Below are 23,276 nucleotides of genomic sequence, written 5' to 3' on the forward strand. Positions count from 1 at the left end.
TAACGGGTATTCTGTGGACCAGTTACACTGGCAGCACTTTAGAACTTGTAAGAAATGCAGAATTTTCAGGCCCTACCCGAGACCTACTGAATCAGAATCTTCATGTGAATAAGATCCATATTGTACACAACCTTCAAGTTTAAGCAGCAGCAGTACAGAGCATTTTAAAAACTTTGTGAAATCTTAAAGTCAATGAACCTGTTTAATCACATATTACTCAGTATTGAACACTTATTTGACCCCTACGCTTTTTGAGGGTCACCTAGTACCATTTTGAGGAACGTACTTTGAGAACTTCCACAATATAATAATCATTATTATTAATGAGCAAATGTAGCTAGAAAGAGGTATTGTTCCATTCTTCACATTAAAATTGGGCTCTCCCCAGCTTTTCCAGCGATGTCAGTTTATTAAAAGAAAAACATATAATTAAGTACTTTTAAGAAAATGGGAAAGAAAAACTTAAGCTCTTTTCAATAAAGATTCCTGCCAACAAAATTAAGCATGAAATTGTGTTTTGGCTGTAAGTTGGGTAACAATTTCTTGGAAAACTTAATTTCTAAATTAAGGAATAAATGATTTTCCAGAAAAAGAACCTGGCCTCCTCCAGGCCAGGTGTGAGTTTTAATTATATTTTTCATGCTCGCCTCATGAACACTCATGTGGAAAAGGCTAGGTATATATAGTGCATACTGGTGTTTCGGTTGGAAAAATCAACTCTCCGTCTGAGATATAACAATTTGCTTAAAAGGTGTCTAGTTTGGGACAGATGTTAATCTATAAGATGTCTAACTGAAAGTACAGGTGAAAAAGAAAAGTTGACAGTTTTGAATTAGAGTATCATCAAAAATACTGATTTTATACATGTTCAAAGTCACTTTTAATAATGCTGATTTAGGGGCACCTGGGTGGCTCAGTCTGTTAAGCATCTGCCTTTGACTCAGCAGGGAGTCTGATTCTCCTTCTCTCTCTGCCCCACCCCTCGCTCGTGCTTTCTCTCTCACTCTCTCAAATAAATAAAATCTTTAAAAAAATAATAATGCTGATTTAAACAATGATGCATCTAATGATTTCCAATTTCATAACAGTTATTTAGTGTAAAAGGGAAAATTTTAGGCATCAAAAATAAAGTACAGGAGATTAATAAATGTACTAAGAATCCTTTCTTTCTGTTCCCGTTGTCAGCAAGTTTGTTAGAGAACTGATAGCTGTCTTTCAGTCTCATTTATTCAGTTTAGATTCTGTATGTTTAATGCTATATTTTGTTTCCAAGAAGGCAAACACATTTTCACACTTAACACCTCCAAATAGCTTTTTGAAGAAAGCACAAGAAAAAATACCAACCATTACAAAGTTTCTAGAATTTTGTTGATTACAGACGGCCCATCAGTGTAATTTCCAATTCAGTGTTCTGTATCCCTCAACCATACACTCTAGGTTCAGTGAGAGCAGGGACTATTTTCATCTGTATCACCACTGTATCCTCAGCAGCAATAAAAGTGCCTGAAACATAGTAGGTGTTCAACAGAGTTTGTTCAGTCCAATGAAACAAACGGAGGGAAAGAATGGCAGTATACTGTGTTCCCACTGAAGTGACATTTACATGGCAGGGAGTGTCAGGTTTCAGAACCATCAGGATGCTGAAGGAACTCACAGTCTAGCAGGAAAGAAAGGAATAAAAACAGTGTGATGAATGCAACAGTAAAGACACATAAAACATACCACCGTCGGAGGGTCATCAGGGAAGACGACAGTTACCGCAAAGACAGAGAAGTAGACGAGAATGCTAACGGTCTAACCTTGGGGTGGGAGGCAGTAGGTAGGGAAAGAGAGGGAGAAAACTCTGGAGATGAGAAGATGAAGGAACCATGATGGCAGGGAAGGGATGAACTGCCTCACATGATGGTGAAAGTTGAGCAAACAGTTTGACTGAGTCTGAGGTCTCTGCCCCAGGGAAGGTGGGAATGTGACCTGGAGTTCAATATTACAGATGAGGAGGAATGGAAGAGAGTAAAATAAAAACTAGATGGTGTCAACTTGGGAGAACAGAAAAACATCTGAAAGGTTCAGTGAAGAGCTAGAAAGCAAGTGTGGGGAACGGAGTAACTGCACTTAAGAACATGCCAGGGAGAACCTGTAAGAAAAAAACCATTCTTCCTTCCTCAAGGTGCCAAGTCCCTGGGGATACAATGATAAATATAATCCCAGGAAACCCTGTCTCTCATTGTCCAGGTGGTCTGCTGAAGGAGACTACAAGGTGTGCCCAAGTACCGCTATATCCTCTTGGCTTCAATATCCTCACAGGGCACACTCAGATGTGACAGCGAGCTGCTCCTCAAGATCCAGAGGAAAGGAAGATAGGGCTGCTCCCAGGAGAAGAAATTTAGAAAAATCAATAAGGGTAAGATTGGATATGGGCGGAAATAAGCTAAGAACCAGTAAATGTGTTTTTCTCAAGAACTTTATAAAATAATCAAGGAAAAGATCTTAACATCCAGCCCAGAATCAGAATGTGATTATGATCCAGCGTGTGTGATTACCATCAGAACTGGAGAAGGGAACAGTCGGTATGAATCCCAGGAAAGGAAAACCAAGATTCTGGCTCTGTCTGGGGAAGTAAAAAATAGGAGATCTTCTCTGAAAGGGAAAGAAACAGTCCTGAAATGGATTCTCTCTGGTAACTCTCTCTTCACCTTTGACAGGACTCTAGGTTCACAACTCCAACAGCTACCTTGAGGGCCAGAAGGGAGAAAGAAGTCTGTCTGTCCAACACGGACATTTTGGTAATTATGAATTAATAAATTAGCACTCTGGTTAATACATTAGTCCTCATTCTTAGAACCAAAACACTGGAGAGGCTCAGGACTGCAGTGACTTCCAAGCTCCGTGGTGTGATTGTGGGGAAGCCTCATTTCTACCACTATTTGTCCTCCCCAGAGAACAATCCAGTTGAGTGGTTACTCGTTCTGATTCAGAAATTTAAGAAAAGTTAGTCACCATGAGTAACATACATCTGTTAGTCACTCTAGAACAGGATGAAAACAGCTACATGCTTACAGAGCTGCCTAGGAACGTTTTCTATGCCAACTGTTCCACAAATCTCTACCAATGCTGTGCATTTGCAATGTCTGCGTTGCATTGCCAACATATACATGTTAAACCAGACTCTTTCAACATTGATTAGTTTAAATCAACTTTTGCAGAACCATACCTTAATTCTGAGATACCATTTATGTCTAATAATCCGTTTTAAAATTTTGCTTTAAAAAAAAAAGTGCAGGCCGCCCGGTTGGCTCAGTCAGTTGGACGTCTGCCTTGGGCTCATGTCATGATCCCAGGGTCCTGGGACGGAGCCCCACATTGGGAGTCTGCTTCTTCCTCTCCCTCTGCCCCACTCCCTGCTCCTTCTCTCTCTCTCTTGCTCACTCACTCTCTCTCTCAAATAAATAAAATCTTGGGAAAAAAAGTGCATCTCATCATTTAAAGGACAATTTTAAACCAAGAATGAGGATAACATGGTTCAGTACTACAAACATGATATCCAGAAAGCACCTAGGCAATCACATCTATTTTATACATGTTTTAAATAAAGCCTATCATTAAAATTCACAGTGCTTTGTGTGTTAGAATTCATATCATGCTATTTCTCTTGCCTTTAATCCTACCCATTTTTATGATTAAATATCCTTTATTTAGGATTTTTTTAAACACCCAGTGCGACTGATTCAGAGTGGGAATCTATTATGCCTAGCTTGTGTTTACATATTCTATTTCATGTGTAAAATTTAAATGGCGTGTCTCAGTCACAGGAAAGGTAAATAAGTGTTTTCTGTTTGAAAACTTTGACAAAAATAAAATTGCACAGTGGAAGTTTCACTTTGAAAATGTCTTCCTAACTGGCTTCAGTGTGTCTGTCTACCTCCCTCATCTTACTCTCACATTTCCAGAAGGAAATTCAATTGGGTGACACACTTAACTCAGCAAATGTTATTCATCAGATAAATAATACATTAAATTGTTCAAAGTTACAGCAAATTCTCCAACTTGCTAATTTCTTCCAAACATTTGTTTGGAGGTACTGGTAAGTTTTAGCATTTAAATCAAATTGTGTATCTCAAATTAACTGAAAAGCATACCTTTGTTCAACTTATTACAGTATGTATAAAAAAAATAAAGACCTTAAATTTAAAGGATTTGAGGAAAGGTTCTGTGGGCGGGTAACACAGTAGGACTCCAGCATGGATTTTAAAGACCTCTGCATGTTCCTTCTCCCCTACATTTCTCTCAGGGCTCTCTCTCCTCCCTCAACTCACTGAGGCTCACAGGTCTTTCCTGACCCCGGGGTGCTCCTTAGGGACAAAAGGAATTGAGCTGGACCTTTTAGAATAATGGGGCAGAAATATTCGGACAAATCACTACAAAATCAGGCCAAAGTTTGGTGAAATTTGGAAGGGGCTCCTCTGTGTCCGCTTGTCCCCAAACTGTGGGCATCCTTGCTAGCAGCAGCTCCTTCTCAGCACAGCCCCTCTGTGAGGTGCTATATTCAGGCCTTCAACTCAGCCCTCCAGCCGCCACCCCACCCCCAGCAAAGCTCCAGCCCCGGGCTTCCTGCTGCTTCCAGAGCACAGCCCCTCCACCTCTGTCATTTTTAATTCCATAAGCAAGCGTAAATCAAGCTCCCTGACTCCGCTTCACCAAACCATTTCTTCCTTCCACACACATACTTTGTTAGTGCCTCACCCTTAAGAAGGCATTCCTCAATGTGTTCTGGAATTGCCTTTTTTTTTTTTTGATGACTCATCCCTCTAGTCCAACTAATCTAGTTAGAGTCTTAACAACACACAGTGCTCATTTTCACCCACTTGTATCTGTTCTTAAAATGCTCCCTTCACCTATTTAGAGTTAAGTGTATTGGAACTAGGATCCTGTCTTATATGTCTGTATTTTCTCTGGTAGGTAATACATGTGCTGGGGCATTTCATACTATGCCTGCTGACAGAACTGGTTTTACTATGTGAGGAGCTAAAAAAACAGAAACTGGCGCTACGCTACTGCACTTGGTAGAAAATGTTCAATATATTGGATGGCTCCTATTCAAAGGCAAAGAACCCCTGAACAAAGAACTTCCTTAAAGAAGTCTTTTGTTCGGTAGTGGGCACCAAAATTGTCAAAAAGAATCAGATTTCATTTTCTCTCTTCCTGGTTAGGTAACATGTTTCTTTTTAGGTAAGGGTTTTGACTTCCTTAAAGGAAGAATTTAGGAAAAATAACCACAACTCAAAGAAGCTACATTCCATTAGCAGGAGGTAACCCACCCCAAGCCATGATGTGCTCACTTTGGTATTTCTAAATTCTCAGGGACAGATCTTAGTGTATAACTAAAGTGTACTTTTAATGAGACCCTATAAATCAGTGCTATGATTCCCGCAATAATCCAGAAAGCTGTTATCAGAGTCTTGATTGTTTCTCAATATAGTGAAACATTACCTGTTCAGATTAAATGGGCAGGAAAATGAAAGGACTGGATTATTCCGTATTGTAAAAACATATTTTTTTATTGCTGCCACTAAAAATATAGGTATCTGTGCCCTGATTTAATGAATGGATCCATAGCAGCATTTAGTGATTCTAAAACTGTGATAGAATACCTCAAAGACGAACTACATCTAGCTTTTTCTTCTTGCTTAATATTTCATTTATTCAGAATGTAAAGGTAACTTCAGTCTATCAAACTGATCACAGGGTGCCTGGGTGGCTCAGTTGGTTGAGCAACTGCCTTCGGCTCAGGTCATGATCCTGGAGTCCCGGAATCGAGTCCCGCATCGGGCTCCCTGCTCAGCGGGGAGTCTGCTTCTCCCTCTGACCCTCCCCCCTCTCATGCTCTCTCTCTCTCATTCTCTCTCTCAAATAAATAAATAAAATCTTAAAAAAAAAACTGATCACAAATTCAGAATCTAAATTAATGTGACATAACCAAGTCTCAAAAAAGTAAGTATTTTGAGTTTAAAATATTGTACCCTAGAGGGAGCCTGGGTGGCTCAGTCAGTTCAGTGGCTGCCTTCGGCTCAGGTCATGATCCCAGGGTCCTGGGATCGAGCCCCGCATCGGGCTCCCTGCTCAGCGGGGAATTTGGCTTCTCCCTCCCCCTCTGCCTGCTGCTCACCCTGCTTGTGCTTCTCTCTCTCTCTCTCACTATTTCTCTCTCTGTGTCAAAAAAATAAAATCTTAAAAAAAAATAAAATAAAATATTGTGCCCTAGATGCATGTTCCTGTCATTTTCATTTTGGGGGTAGGAGGAGACTTGCTTTTATTAATCTGAAGATCATAAACTGTGATTTGAAGTTCACTGACAGGTTGACAGGGATATGCTCATATTTCTCTTAGATACTGCAGAGAACCTACTTAATGCCCTCGGAAAAGTGGAATATTCACCAATAAAGTATGGCATTACAGAGTATAAATAAGTAATGATTGATAAATATTTAGAACCTTGGAGGTACAAGGAAGAACACATGTTAGACGACTTTCCACAGCCACCCAAGAATCTCTCTACAATTAAGGTAATAGTGTGAATATAAAATTTTGATGTCCAATCAACCTAGCAGGATTATAGCGGCTGTATCAAAAATACCATCTGTCCAAATGGAAGTACATACCCTCACAACTTGTAAGGATTACAGCAACATATATAAGTTTGAACGTCAGAGGTACTATGATAAATTAGACATTTAATTTAATGTTTGATGAAGACGGAGCAAGCTGCCACTCTGATGGAGTAGAAAAAGACACTGAAAAGGCAATCTGCTCATTTTACAGCCCAACAACTCTCTCTTCTGAGTCACTACTACTACTATGAGAGCAGCTCGACCTCTCACTATCAATTTTCTACCTATATATCAACTGTAAACTATTACAAAACACATGCAAGAACTGTCAGTGGGAATTAGGAAGTGCCTAGGATTTGAAGTGGTTTCTAACTTTCCCTCACTGGCATCTTTATTTCTGTTTTCAATGTTTTAGATGGAATGTCTAAGGGATAGGTACTTTTTGGGTAGGGAAATGCATGTACCTATGAAAGGAGAGAGGCGGTGGCCACCTGGTGGTAGGGCTACAGTAAGCAGAGGCGGAGAAAATCTACTACTGGGGAGGGGTCCAGGAATTTTTCAGTCATGGACAAAAGCTCACCATGGAGAGCACTGGACTCACATTACCCTGCATTCAATTGGCAATAAAGATGTAGAGCGCTTTGTCTAGGAGTGGTCCAAGAAATTCCACGGCCCTAAACATCACTTCCTTATCGACTGCTTAATACAATATATATTTCCTCCGCTCTTTTGATATCTGTGAAAGAAACAAAAGAAATTTGAGCAAGACATTAACATTAACTTTAATAATCTGAAGGTCACACAAGAACTGAAAAATGGTAAACTCACCAAGAAGCCCAAAGTCTGTTCTACCAAGACCTGCAATTCATCCCTTGAAGAAAGTGTTTTTCAAATGGAGTAAGGTGGTCAAGAGATGGAGCTGGGAGTGTCAGATGAAACACATCTGAGAATCAGCTGGGACAGTCTCCTGTTGCCATAATTGAGTCCCAGTTTCACAGTACTCTGTTGATCTTCACCACTGTGATATCTGAACCAGCTGGCTTTCAATTTACTTTCGACTAACAGCTGCCATGAGCAGCTACTGAAATTACAGCACAACAATACCACTACGTCAACAGCATAAAGTCGTCTTCGTACCTTCCCAGTGGTCATACGGAAAGAAACATTGAGAAATACACAGGTCTCTTTCTAGACCTGAATTCATGTATTCTGATTCAGTATGTGACACCAATCATTTATGGATCAATATATCTGCACCACTGCAAAGTATATGTATCATGATAAGTGTACAAAATATGAAAACATCCAAGTGACAGGCATGTCATCTCGGCCGTCAAAGCAAAAGGAGTACAAAACAGCCTAAGGCTGGATGGAACAGGCTCTGTGTTGACCAGGGAGTCACCTGACCATTTCTCACCTCTGACTTTCTCTAATTCCATATTGTCATTCAAGACAGACAAAGTAGCAGCAACACCTGGCAAGACCATGTCTTCAAAAGTGAGTGCAACCACGAAGAATAACCATTAACTAAATATGGTACTTTCAGAAAACACTTAGCCGTTCTTTTACTAACCACTTTTGATTTATCTTCCCTAGTCAAAATATTTTTTACCAGCAGTTGGCCGGCCATCCATCCTAAGAGTATACAAGGCGAAACTGTATCTACAGGAACTTCTTGGCAACAGTTCATAAAAACATTTTAGTCAGAGGGAATAGGGAAAAGTTCCACTCTAATGTTTCTTTCCTATTCTCTTCAGAGAATTATAATATTCTAATTTATAAAATTTTACAAATAGGTGAAAAAATAGACATAAGTATAAAGTTTGTACAGATAATTTTGTCAATTCTTGTTCAGATTTCAGAAATAATCACAAAACAAATACCATTAAACATAGTAGAGACTAACACTAAGGAAGCCCTTTAACCAAATACAAGATTAGTCAAGAAGCACTTCTGTCAGAAATGCCTGAGATCACCAACAGATACTAAACATTGTTATGGCTAAATTATGTGGTAGCAACGTACACTTGAGGACTAATAAAAACAGCTTTACAGAACTCTAAAACAGGAAGGACCCTGAAGATCATCTACTTGGGTGGTTTTCCAAATTCCTTATTTTCTTAACCCCTTTCTCTAAATAAACTCAAGAGTAACACCAATAATAAAAAAATAAAAGCAGGAGCTACTCTTCCTGGGCCTTCTTCATCTCCTCAGCCACAGCTGGTCAGGCAGCTTCCCTGAAGAAGGCCATTATCAAGGATGGCACTTCAGAGAGATGACCGGAGGCTCTGAGCCAGGACACAACCTGCCCGAGGTCTGGCTAATGGATCTACAGGTTCTCAAGGCAGGGTTCTTTCATTGCAGGGTGCAACCAAAGCAATGCAATCCAAAAAGGAACATGAGTGTGTTACCATCCAACAAACTCAAAAGTACTTTCTTAATGCTGCACAACCTTTTTAGATTTCAAAATTTACAGTACAGATTTGAAGGGAGAAGTTGGGATTTACTGTTTTCCAAATGTTTTAATGCTTCAGAATGAGGACTGTTCACACTCACAGTTGAAGGATGTGCCTCCCGAGTATTTCAGAGGTCTCCCCCACAAGTTAAGGCTGGCACAGAGGCTGGCAGCCTCATTTCATGCCCCTCTGCCCTGCACCTGTACTTCTGGGTCAGCAACATTCTACCCCTCAAACTGCTTCTGCCTCCTTGCTGTTCCAGGCCCTGGCACACTCCCTTTCTACCTCTCTGTCCCTTACTTCATACTGCTGAGTCACTTGCTTCAGCTGAGACCTTCCTGACCTTGACCCATCCCCTCCCAGTCATCCCATGGCCCTCACTTCTTCCCCCTGCCCCACTCACCCTGCTTTTTCTTAACACTTATTACCACCTGATCGGTCTCATCTTCCCTCACGAACATAAGCTACATGTGTGGAGACTCTGTTCATTAGTTTATCAAAAGCAACAGCTATCAGCAGGCAACATGGTGCAGGAGGAAGAACCAGGCTTTCGGTGAAGCCCTGGTCAAACGACTGTGGTTCAATTTTCTGATTCCTCCTAAGCTCCAGCAGTTCCTAAGGGTTTGTCTGGTTTTCTTGGTAGATCCACTTCTGGGAGTGGGGTGGAATCTTGAGGCTCTGATGATCACTTCTAGGCTAACCACTAAAAATATAATTCTGGAGCCCTGAACTCAGTTTCAATTTTCATGTTTCTTGGCCATCAACAGGGTGTGTCCTTCCAGACACTCAAATTCAGCATGTCCACAGCTGAATTCATAGTTTTCCTAAATCTGTGTGGCTTATGGAGTATCTTTCTTACCACTATCTTCAGCCATTCAAAATAGCTATTTAATTCACTCTTGTAATATCCTCAAGAACTAAGGAGGAGCAGTACAGAAATGTTTTATGAGGTGCACCTGGGTGGCTCAGTCAGTTAAGCATCCAACTCTTTATTTCAGCTCGTTATGATCTCAGGCTCCTGGGATCAAGGCCCACATCAGGTTCCATGCTCAGCACTGGGTTAGCTTGAGATTCTCTCTCTCCCTCTGCCCCTCCCAGACCCCCCAACACCTCCCCCCACCAGTTTGTGTGTGCATGTGCTCTCTCTCTCTCTCTCTAAAATAATAAATAAATAAATTTTTAAAAAAGGAAATGTTTTATGAAGTCTATGAAATTATGGCATCAGAGCTAGGACAAGAATGGAGCTTTCTCTTAATTTCCACTTGAAAACACTATTAAGCTCTCCTGTCCATTTTCTCATGTGAAAGAAGCATCTTTGTGAACACTGGTATGAACAGGTAGTTTGTCTACAGTGACTCTTAATCTGTTATAATCAACTGGACAGCCATCAAAAAGCAAAGCTAAAACAACATCACTGTAATTGCAGTGAAATTATTAGAAAATGTAACATTAGATATTCAATGTATTCAATATTTTGGGAACTATCATAATAAACTTGGTTAGAATAAAGAACTGAAGTTCCTGTATATATGGAAGAAAGACAAAAATAACATCTAACTTGCTGTCACTTATATTCCAGATTAGCCAATAAGGTTTTTAAAAATATGTTTAAAAGACCCTCAAGGCCAGCTTGAATAATGAAACCAAATCATCCCCAAAGGAATTTTAAGTTAATACCACCTATTTCAGCGAATAAGTATTACTAACACGTAAGAGGAAAGTGAGGGCTTAATTTTATGTTTAACTTGTCTCCCACTCTTGCGAGTAGAAGGGCTAAATTATCAGTGAGATAATCATCCTTCAGGAATACAAACATAAGAAGCAAAAATGGCAAAAATGGTGAAGTCAACACACCAGATAACTCTCAGATATTCAAAGTTGGATCAGCCAAGTTTTCAAGGAGTAACTCTGCTATGGTGGAAGAAAAGGGGCTGCTTGTACATTCATTGCTCATTCCAACATTTACTGAGCATCCATTGAGTATCAGGTACTCGGCCATGTGTTTTGTAGAAACCTATTTATATTCACTTTCTAATACTGGTGCAAAGTTGACAGCATAAAAGTCACTGCAATGCTGCAACCTCTCAAAGAAAACTAGCAAATGTACATTTGGTGATTTACCAAGTAATAGCAGTCATACTGTCAGCACTATAAACATTTAAATCCAAAGAAGTGGAATGCAGTATCTTGGGAACAGCAAGAAAGGGAATATGGTTAAAAAGCAACTTAGGGACGCCTGGGTGGCTCAGTCACTTAAGGAAGTGACTCCTGATTTCAGCCCAGGTCATGATCTCAGGGTCGTGAGACTGAGTCCTGTGTTGGGCTCCACGCTGGGCGTGGAGCCTGCTTGAGATTCTTTCTCCACCGCTCCCTGTCCCACCCCTCAAAAAAAAAAAAAAAAAGGCAACTTAAATATAACTTTACAAACCATGAAATCTATGCTAAATCTTTCTTACCTTTTTTATATTCTCTTATGTTTCACATTCATTACATTTGAAAATCATAAAGATCACTATTTGCTAGAATTCCTAACCACTGGATCTAAAAGAATAGTCCAGCAGGACCAGCAATGCCCCAGACCTACTGAATCAGACACTCTGGGAGGAGAGCACAGCACAACCACTCCAGGTGATTCTGACACACATCAAAGGTTGAGAATCACTGTGCCAAAAGAACAAATCAGAGGTAACATAATAAAACAGTGTTTTCATTATTCTATACATAAAGGTGAAAATACAGTTTGGGTTTATATTTATAGAAAATTTTACAATAAAAATATTAAGGAACACAATTTCTTAATTATAATTATAGGATCAATACTGAACTTACAGATTGTCAATAATTAACTCAAAAATTATTTATTGGGCTTGGAATTAAAAACTGTTCTAAGTAAATGAATGGTATAAACTTTGCCCAGCTGCTAAAATTTTCTTTCTTTTTTTAAGAGAGAGCGCGTGCTCGTGAGTGGGAGGGGGAGAAGAAGAGGGACAGAGAATCTTAAGCAGGCTCCACACCCACTATAGGGCGCTTGATCTCATGACCCTGAGATCATGACCTGAGCCAAAATCAAGGATGCTTTACCAACTGAGCCACCCAGGCGCCCTAAGCTGCTAAAATTTTCAATTAAAAAATAGAGGTGTTTAGGGGGTGCCTGGGTGACTCAGTTAAGCATCCTTGATTTTGACTCAGGTGGTGATCCCAGGGTCCTGGAATGGAGCCCCGTATCTGGCTCTCCGCTCAGCGGGGAGCCTGCTTTTCCCTCTCCCTCTCCCTGCCACTCCCCTGCCTGTGTGCTCTCTCTCTCCCCTCTGTCAAATAAATAAATAAAATCTAAAAAAAAAAATAGGTGTTTAAAATGCTTGGACTGTCCAAAATTTTAACATAAAATTTCAATAAGGTCTTAAAAGCACAATTTAAAAAACTTATGAGTGCATCCCCACTCAGGAAATATTTGATAAAATTTTATATGAAAACAATTTCATTTTACAAAAATACTTTATGAAATTACTTATGGAATATTTTCGTAGCAAATCCTCTTAGTCAAAGCCACTGAATCATTTGTTTATAAGTTATCACAGTACTTTTGAGATTTTATTTATTTATTTGAGAGACAGAGAATGAGAGAGAGAGGATGAGAGTAGGGAGGGCCAGAGGGAGAAGCAGACTCCTTGCTGAGCAGGAAGCCGGACGTGGGACTCGATCCTGGAACTCCAGGATCATGACCTGAGCCAAAGGCAGTCGCTTAACCAACTGAGCCACCCAGGCGCCCTACAGTACTTCTGAATCACAGCAGGAGGAATTAGAGGTAAAAGGACAATCAAGAGCATCTGAAGCTCAAGTGTTAGAGTTCGCTACCAATTAAACATGAAACAAATTAAAGATACAGCATCAATGAAATTCCTCTCCACGTATCTTCTACATGAGATGACATGCACCTATGAAATATCAGAAGCATAGCAAGTCCAGGTAACAATTTGGAGATTGCTTATATCATCTGACAAGTGCCGCTTCCAGGAGCTGTTCCAATTCCTTCACATGTGTTATGGCTCAAAGTTTTAATTAGGCTAAAGAATTCCTATGAGGGGAGGTTCTAACTGGATTTATGCAAAACAGATGTGGAGAGCAAAGCTAAGAGAGGCAGAAGATAGGCCTAAGATCTTTAACATTTCTTACCAAGAATTCCCACGGCATTCTTAAATATATAAATAGCAGACCGAGGAGCAGAAAGCCTCAAGGATGTGTGCCAAAAGTTTATTTTAAAACAGGGGGAGTGTACTATTCTTTGCTTTTATGAATGTCTACTTTTATTCTTACAAAAACTATTTCTAACACACCGTAGACGCTGTACCACATACAAACTTTCTGCATCACCATCAGCACGTATTAGCATGTGACTTAACACAACTTTGGGAATCACGTTTTGTCTCCAACTTCACCAAGTGCATTCAAGTGCTTCTCTAAAGGGTAGTGGTGCCTTGGAAATCCTTTTTGTTTGCCCTGAGACTAGCTGGGCTGAGGGAGCAGAGAGAAGTCTGGTAGAAGCGAATGCAGTGACCCACATGGAAGGTGAATGGGGAGAAAGGAGAGTGCTGCAGGTGAGGGGGGTAAACAGAAGGCACCTCAGCTGCAGAAGAGATGGCACTTGGGGACAAGTAAGATGGCAGGCAAAGCACAGAAGTAGGAACTGAAGGGGAGGCATTCTGTCATAGAATTTTAAAGTTCAAAGGGACTTGAGACAGAATTCAAACTAAGGTTTCTAGCCCAGGGCAATAGTTTGGGCTCTAGCTTCTCTGAAAGCTTTCTGGGGAGCTCCCACACTAGGAATAGGAAGATACCGATCTCAGAAAAATAGAACCAGAGTTCGGATGGACCCTAAGCTACAAGGCAGGAATCTGGATTCTAATGGACCTGTGTCCTGTGCCTTATTTCCAGGAACCAACATCAAGATATCCTGTAGTCTTAAAAATACCAAGGACTGAAAAGTATGTGGGAAGATCAAGGTCACACCCTGTTTTAGGGGAGAAAATCTTACATCTGCATGGTGATATTGTGCATGTGCTAAGAAGCCAGTAGGAAAATGAATCAAAACCACACATTTTAGGAGAGACTTAAATGATAATCATACACCTTTCACAGAGCTATTAGTTCTGCCCTCACTCAGGTATTTAACTCTGCCTCTTTAACAAAAGAGTATCAGATGGCAAGACAGAGTGGCAAAGTCCTGGAGCACAGCCAGGTCACTAGCACTGAAGCCATGCTCACTCCAATTTAGCTCAGTTGGCTGGACATGCGCTGTGGATGGGTATCAGCAGGGTATGCAAGCAGCTGCTACATGAGAACCTCAAGCAGGGAGGCTGTGTAGGGCAGGGAGGGAGAAATCTGTGAAGATGCACTAAAGCACAGCTTTGAGTAATGTGGCATCTGTGGAATGCTGAGAAACAGAAGCACATAAACCAAACTGGCATGTAGCAATTAGAAATAAAATGGTTCATTTTAAGTGACATCAGTGGATACCTAGAAGAGCCAAAAAGGCAGAGTTTCAAGGCAACAATAAACACTGGGTTTGTTGTTTTGCTTTATTAAGTGAGACATTATCATTGGTAATGCAAGCTTTTTTAATAACACATCTCAGAAATCAAATAGCCCACTTGAGGCTATACATAGCCCATGAGGCACTGGGGTCTGGTGCAGCAGAGTAGGGAAGCCTGCCCCAGGGAGTACAGTGTTTGCAGACTGCTCCTGAGCCTGGACCCTTCCTTAGGGAGTTTTGAAGGTGCTTGTTGTCTTCGCCAAGTTCAATCTAAAACCCATCTGTGCCCAGGTCTAGCAGCCATGCTACATTTTCCCAGGTTTCTGAGGTCTCAGACAGAGCAACAGTTCTACAAAATGGCTCCTAGTTAGAGGCAGCCTTAAGTAGCCAGTAAAAGTGAGGCGGCTGGGCACTGCGATTTGGAATCTGTCACAGCTCTCTGGTATCCATTCTGCCTGGACCAGAGCTGCTGAACGATAGCTCCTAAAGGCACAGTTGTCATCGGAGCTCAGGATAGAAATACCTTTACACTAGTCCATGTGCTCTCCCAGATAACTACATCCCTCTGAATTTCTTTCCCTCTAATACTGGAGAGTCTAAAAGGTTCTCTCTTATAGGAAACCTTTTCTAATTAACAGAAGAATGGAAGTCATTTCCCATGGTAGTCAACCCTTATGACTTCTTTACCAACACACAAACTCCCATGGCCTATTAGAAATATTAAAAAAAGCATTTAACATCTTACCAAAGTGACTGATAGATTTTTACTTCAAAGTCTACAAAGGTGGAGATGTCTCCATCCTCGTTCTAAGTCTGTCTTTCCCCGCTTATAAATAGAGCACAATAAATGCTACCACAAAATCCTCATAAAATGGTTAAAAAACAAAGGAATGGTACTTTTTCTTATACATGGTCAATGATTAGTTTCTTTAACATTATTTCCTACACAATTTTATAAATATTACCAAATATCAAAGGCAATTTGTAGAGAACAAAACACAGATAAGCAGGAATCTTAAAAATCAAGATCTGTGGATCCATTTATTGATGTGTATGGCACCATGCCTGGTACCATGGAGAATAGAACAGTGAATCAGAAACTAATTCTAACCTCAAAGAAATGAAGTTCAGAGGTAAATAATACGACATATGGCTATAAACACAATGTCAAAAAGTATCTGAGGTAATTAAAAGAGGTATAAATAAAGGGGCAATGGTATGTACGCATACATGTAGGCAGGAGGAAGGAGAGTGCTAGCAATCAGGAACACCTTTGTGGAAGAAATACTTGAGCAGGGCCTTGAAGGGTGCAAAGCCCTTGGACAGTGAGTAAAAAATGGGAAGAAGAAAATTCAAGGGAGAGTGAAGTGCATGGTCAGAAAGAACGGGGGCAACCTAATGTAGGATGTGTATAGATCTGATGAACACTCTGGTTCAGCTGAATGACAGGGTCCCTGGAGGGAGGTAGTGATAAATCCTGGGAAACACAAGGATGGCTGCTGGTCTTGCAGGTGAGGCTAAGAAGTCTGACCCTATGTGATGGGCAGCAGGGCTCCAGTGGAAATATTTAAGCAGGAGAATGATAGCATCACCTTCATGTTTCAGGAAGACCACTTTAGCTACTAAGTTAGGCTGGCTTGGAAGAGGGAACAGGAGGCTCTGTTGGGAGCTTATCCTAACAGTTCAAGTAGGAAGAAAAAAAAAAGTGGGAATTGAGCTGAGACTACAGGTTTGAGAAATATTATACAAATAAGTCAATCAAACAAAAACAGCTGACTGGACAATGGGGGCAGGGGAAAGAGACAACCAAAGGATGAGCTACCGTTTTGTCTGATACTGTTACTGAAACTAGAGAAAACGAAAGGAGGAGCCAATGATAAGGGCTCTCAGTTTGGACATATCAGGTTTGCAGACCTGGTGGGTCACTCTGAGGGAGAAGGCCAGCAGAGAAACAGAAGGGACCTAATCTGGAACCACAGCTTCGTCAGCTACAGGTTGCTTTTGCTGAGCCAGGCTCAAGGCCCAAACTGGCCAACTTTACAAGAGTAGCTCCATAGCCCGGGGAGGACTCTAGGCCAATAACCCGGGAGAGCAGGCTCAATCTCATGCACACTATCATAGTCTCCACAGTTGAAGTAAGCCATAGATTATGACTTGGAGGTACATCTGTGGGAAAAAATGGAGGCCATTACCACTTGCAGGCTTACATTTTTCCATGGCATTGCTGCTAAGTTAAATAAGGACTGCATTTTCTGTTGCTCAGGGAAACAAAATATCTATATACAGGGAAGCCTTTTGTGCCTTTTCTTTATGAACTCAGGTTTAAGTAAGAAAGGGTCATCTTTATTTTTCACTATTATGCATGTTTATCAAACAACAAAAACATATCTGCAAGGCAAAAATAAAATTTCTGAATGCTTAATAATAGACCTTGACTGGTATAATCAACAAGGTTGTCATTACTGGCAGTTATCAGGATGACTGCTTTCTCTACAGAAGCAAATGAACTTACTAAGGGCTTCATGTCTGCCACTATGCTATGGGTGTGTGCACTGCACTGTGGTTAGGAAGTTCCAACTTCTTGCAGTAGAAAGGGAAATGATGGGAGTGCCAAAAATAGAATAATTAGGAAACAAACATGCAAAAGTAGTCTGCCCTGATTATTCATGAATATAAAACATACTGTATTACCTTATAACTATCCCTACAAGTGCCAACAACTTACTATGGAAGAGGACTTTCATGACTACTTTCTCTAGCATTAGTGCAACAATTTGTACTAACATTTCTGGAAGATTAGCATCTCACTTTCTGACACATATTACTGTGTAAAATAATAGAATCATAAATTGCAAATTCAAGTCTGGAGAGGTGAGACTTTGATCAATTCACGCAACCTGCACTTTAAACTCTGAATCTCTACACTCTTTATGTTCAGATATCCTTCATTTTATTCAAGAAAACTAGACAAATCTATGGGCAGGGGCATTTTTTAACTTGGTCCAAGTATTACCAAAAATTTTTTCCAGAAATAACTGACCTCATTTCTAACTAAGTGGTTGAAGAACAAGTACTAAGACAATGGCATGATTTAGAACACAAAGTCATGAAGTCGGGCCACTGAGCTTTCAAACTATGTCAGTGATGCTCTGCTCTGCCACCTACACAAATATAAATTTTCCCTTAGACCAGTGGATACATGACCAATTATCCTTTAGAGTTATCAGAACACCGAACTCTGCTATTCTAACTTAAATGAAGACATGTATTAAATATTATCCAACCAGGGGTGCCTGGGTGACATAGTCAATTAAGTGTCGGACTCTTGGTTTCAGCTCAGGTCATGATCTCAGGGTTGTGAGACGAGCCCCACATCAAGCTCCAAGCTCTGCGGGGGGTCTGCTTAAATTTCCCTCTCCCTCTCCCTCTGCCTCTCTCTCTCAAATAAATAAATCAATCTTTTAAAAAATCATCCAGCCAAAACTCAGTGGTGTTAATGGTTTCTCTAGAGCTAGAGACACAACTATATCTAAAGTCTTTAATTTTTGGTCCTATCCAAATTTGCCTAGTAGAGCTTGAAACTTCTACCCCATACATTACAAGATTAACTTAGGTTGTCATATACAATGTGTAAACTATATTTTGTATAGTACAAAGCATACAAAATTATACAGAGTTCCACCATGTGTCTTTAAAATGCTTCCTTAAGAACCTAAGGGTCCACTTCATCTTCTCCCTTCTGTTGAGAGATGTGGTGCAAGGCTAAATACATACTGAGAGGGGTAGGAGTGGAGATGAGTTAGGACTATAGCTTGGGTCGGTCCAAAAGTTATTTCACATGGTGGAAGAGAACTAACTTCTCCTAAGAACAAGGTCAGAAATTGAGCAAGGTGGGTCAACAGCATGTTTCACCGATAGAAGGTTCGGGATGGGGCAGGTTGCTCGGCAGGAAGGCTGCTGGGCCTGCTCTGTGTTCAGGGTCGCCCCCCACCCCCAGGACAATGCCTACTTGCGTTGGCAGTTATGCATCCTCAGGCAACATACACGTCTACAGTGCTGATGTAAAAGGGGCCCATTTTCTAATTAAAAAAAAAAAAAAGCCCTCTGGGTCATTTGGTCTTATGCATTTAAAACAAAGTTTCCAACGGCTTCTCTCTTAACCACCATTATTAACTGCTCAAACATGCAGGGAATCTAAAGTGATTATTATTTTGGACCCCTGAAGGCACCTTTACAGAGCATCTTTCATGTCAGGTATTTTACTGTTCTTATTGTCTATGCTTTCATACTTAGTTTGGATTCAGGAGCACTGAACGAATGCACTAGCCTCATGGGCTCAATCCCTGGGCAGGAAGCTCTGCTCTTTTCTGTAGCCACAGGTATGATGTTACCATCACCAGCTGTGCTGTGGGAAGCCCTGTGGTCAGGAGAGGCAGAACAACTGGATCCCCCCTCAACTCTCCTACCTCTGAAGAAAAATCCATTTACAACCCTCCCACTGCTGCCACAGGGGCAACAGCATTATCGGAACAAAAGCAGGAGTAGATTTAAGAGCAAAGCAGAGCAGAATAAGTTCTAGAACAGCCAACTTATTTCCATGGTTGAACACTGGAGTATCCCCAATTATTAAAGAAATATCCTGGAGAAGATGGGCTAAATGGTCAACATCAGCATAAGAAACTAGATTTCCAAGGATTTTTACCACTAAATGAATGCTGACAAAAAAAATGCAGCCCAAGAAACAAAATTACTTTTCACAACACAATTAACATTTCTGGAACACTAGGTAAAACTCATAACATCAACTAGTAAAACTCTGAAATAAAGTACCAAAATACAGAATCCATCATGAGAATGTAGTGAAGACTGTAAAAATGTTTTTTTTAATCTGAATAGGTTTTTTGATCCATTTCAAATCTACACCTTCTAATTTTACATTCACATTCATTTAAAAATGTGTGAAAAGCTGCACAATTTAGAATCTTCTCCCTCTCCCCTTTTTGTCCATCCTCACATTGCCTCAAGGCAGTCATCCATTCATCAGCTTTTTTTTTTTTTTTAAGCTAGGTGAGTTAAGACTTTTTTCTCCTTCCCCATGACCCTTTCCTGCCACACTCCATATCTAAGTTTATACAATATTTATATGTAAAACATCAGATGAACTTTTGCATTCTACCTCCCACTTTTGTTGATTTGTTTTTTTTTGTTTTTTTGGGGGGGGGTTGACTACACACCGAATAGGTAGTGTTTACTGGCATTTTAAACACTGACATAGCATTTGAAATAAGGTGTCTGGCCTCCATCTCTGAAAAGTTAACGTTATAATAGCAACATCAGCAACAATCTATTGAATACTTCCCATAAGTCAAATAGTACTGAGCACTTTACAAACACTGTATCATTTAATCTTCAGGACAAAACTGAGTCACACATTATCCCTGGCTCATAACTGTTGAAAATACAGAAGCCAGAGTAATTAAATAACTTGCCTAAGGTCACATACCCTAGCAAATGACAGTCTGGATTCAAGCCCAGGTCTACCTGTCTCCTAAGCTCTTTCTGGAAGTTTCCAGTAAAAATGAAAGAAGACCATTTCTAAAGTCACACTTTAAAGAATTGGAATTTTTTTTTAAGAGAAAGTAACTTCTCAACCAGCATTTATTTTCTCCACGTGATTTATATCTAGCACTGGGCAAGCAAAAGCAAAGAAATTGAAGAGGAGCAGAAAAAGCAGGCAAGAGGGAAGGAAACTTGGAACTTTAAACTAGGCAAAGAGCCAAGGGAAAAAGGAAGGGTATTCAAAAATGCATAAATGCAAATGTAGCCCAACACAGAACAGCAAAAGTTGGCCAGTCCTGTAGTCATTTAAAAAATATGTTTAAACTGATATCCATTTACCATAATGAAAGGTTAAAAATACAAATATCTCTTTTTTTTAAACACATGACTACCTTTAATGGCTACACAGAAGTCTATTATATGATGTATTAACTTAATAGATTTATAGTTTTTAATACTCTAAACAACTCAGCAGAAAACAATCTTTGTCCACTTGATTGATAATTGCCTTTCACTACATTAGAAGTCATGGACCAAATGTACTTTTTGGATTTTTGAAGGCTACTGTTGATGCCTAGTGCCAACTTCCTTTCCAGAAGAGTGGCAGCAACATGAGCTCAACGCACTGAGCCTCATCTGTATAAGCTTCTATCATTCTTTCCAGTCTTTGTAAGTCTGAAAAAAAAAAGATACCATATTGTTTTGGTAGTTACTACTAAAACAACTTTAAAAATATAGAACAACGACTATTTATTTCATCTCTTTCAGTTAAAAAAAAAAACCCACAAAAACCCTAAAGGTAGGAATTATTCTGACTTCATTGATAAGGAAACAAGTTCAAAGTGGTTAAAATATTTGCTCAAATTTAATGGACAAGCAAACAGCAAAACTAAAACTTCTACTGATTTTAAAAAATCATAACTGTTTACTTACAAATTGAAAGAAATATTAAATGCATTTTATCTATAATGAGAATATTTAGTACCTCAAAAAAGTCTTTGCAGTTGGTTTAGAAAATTTCATATTAAAAAATCTAAATTAAAAAAATAGAGTAATGAAAGTAATCTATGATATTTTGAAGTGTTTTTACTATCTGTGATTGCCTAGTTCAAATATTTTATTCTAAAACAAATCATCCTTAATGTTATTAATCAATTCACACTTATCAGGTTCATAATTTCATCTGATTTCAAATAACTAAGGTATATATTTAAAAAAATTTTTTTAATAAGATTTATTTATTTATCTTAGGGAGAGAGATCAAGAGTGTGAGCGGGTGGAAGGGCAGAGGGAGAGAGAGAGAGAATCCTCAAGCAGACTCCTCGCTGAGCACAGAGCCCTCCTGGGGGAGGGGGGAAGGGGGCAGGGTTTGACCCCAGGACCCTGAGACCATGACCTGAACTGAAATCCAGAGCTGGCCACTTAACTGGCTACTCAGGCGCTCCCTAAGGTATATTTTAAGTTACCTATTCAAACTATTGCAAGGAACGTCCTAGGTCACAGTATATTTTTGGAACAGTTGATATTTCAACTGAACTTTAGGTAAGATTGTATAAAGATTAACAATTTTTGTTACTAAGAAGCCTTTCTTGTTTTAAACAGAACTCATTTCCCCCTCCACAATTTATAAAAACAATTTGAGTGCTGAGGTGAAACGATTTTCAGGATGCACATAATGAAAATACAAACCCTCTTGTCCTAGAGTGCTGAAAACAGAGCAAACGCCTCTCTAAAGTAGTATAATAGATGAGCATCTTGAGTTGAAGTATAATGAGAAATATGCTGAGTGCAAACAGCTTTTCCCTCTTCATTAGTAATCATTTGAACTTCCTAAATTTTAAAAGAAAATGATCCATTTTTTATAATGGCAATAATTTGCCTACTTTCTGAAGACTGAAAATGTCAGACTTATTTTAAATAAATCTTGCAACCCTGCATTCCATCCCCTTCTTCCCAAAAGACCAAAAAATGTTAGCAGTGCACTCAATCATCCCATGGGAGAATGAAAGAAGACTTCGAGAGGGGATCTCCATGGGGCAAAGGAAGGGGAAAGAGAAAGCAGAAATCAGTGGTGAGCCCTTGACCAGCATTCTTTGAAATATTAAGAAGTGTGCTGACAAATGAGCAGGCACACACAAATCCTAAGACCAGGGTGAGCCACTGCTCACTGTCAGCATCAAGTGCTTGACACCTATAGGGACTAGAGACTTTCTGAGACCTCCTCAAATCACCACATTTGCTAACATCATTGTATTACTGAACTTATCCCCTGACATGCAGGAATGTCAGGGATCCCTTCACTCCCTTGATGAGGGCTACTCAGGTGCAGTGACATTCAACTGTGAAGCAGGCCTAGAGAGCAACCAACCCAGTCTGGAGCAGGAAGACAGGGCTGGCCCCCAGAGGGTGGGTCAAAAGAAAACAATGAAAATCACATAACTGCAAGAATGACTACCATAGGGAAAATGGTACTAAGAGGCTGAAGGAGGGTGTGGAAAGATTCAGCCATAAATCAAAACAAAACTAAGGAAACGGAAAATGAGGGAAGCATTTCCACTGGAGGATAAATACTGGTACAGAAAGAAGGTTAAAAGACTACATTGCTCATTGACGAATGATATTTACATAGTGAAAAAAATGCAAACAATTAATAGTGATTTAATTTTTAAAAACTTGTGATTTATCAGTATTAGAAAAATGGAAAGAGGGCAAAGAAGTATAAGGCAGAAATTTTCACTTACATAAAAATAAGTAAATAGGGGCGCCTGGGTGGCTCAGTCCTTAAGCGTCTGCCTTTGGCTCAGGTCATGAGCCCAGGGTCCTGGGATGGAGCCCCACGTTGGGCTCCCTGCTCAGCAGGGAGTCTGCTCTCTCTGCCCCTCACCCTGTTTGTACTCTCTCTCTCTCTCTCAAATGGATAAAAATAAAATCTTAAAAAAATAAATGTCTAATATTAATGATTCAAGAAATAGTATAACCACGTTATTTAGAAATTAAGAGATAAATATCAGGAAAAGTAGCTAAAATAATTCAAAGTATGCCTCAGGGAAAAGAATAAGGCAAGAGGACTACTGTAATTTATTATATGCCTTTCAGTATTATTGAACTATATACATATTAATTTAA

General features: G+C 39.8%; 1 protein-coding gene across 13 annotated transcripts in view; it reads right to left on the minus strand.

Annotated features, from left to right (window-relative positions):
- Positions 1-23,276, minus strand: part of PKP4 (plakophilin 4) — a 228,825-nt gene that overhangs the window by 170,334 nt on the left and 35,215 nt on the right. Inside the window, exon 2 of one of the 13 annotated variants that reach the window (XM_073883793.1) lies at positions 7,186-7,341. The exons of the other annotated variants lie outside the window; for them this stretch is intronic. The gene's annotated coding sequence lies outside the window, so the exon portion shown is untranslated. The remainder of the gene's footprint in view (positions 1-7,185; positions 7,342-23,276) is intronic. 13 annotated transcript variants of the gene reach the window in all.

The sequence above is a fragment of the Callorhinus ursinus genome, unplaced genomic scaffold, assembly GCF_003265705.2.
Source record: "Callorhinus ursinus isolate GAN/ISIS: 27379988/994484 unplaced genomic scaffold, GSC_fseal_2.0 scaffold2, whole genome shotgun sequence".
In the NCBI taxonomy this organism is placed as follows: Eukaryota; Metazoa; Chordata; class Mammalia; order Carnivora; family Otariidae; genus Callorhinus; species Callorhinus ursinus.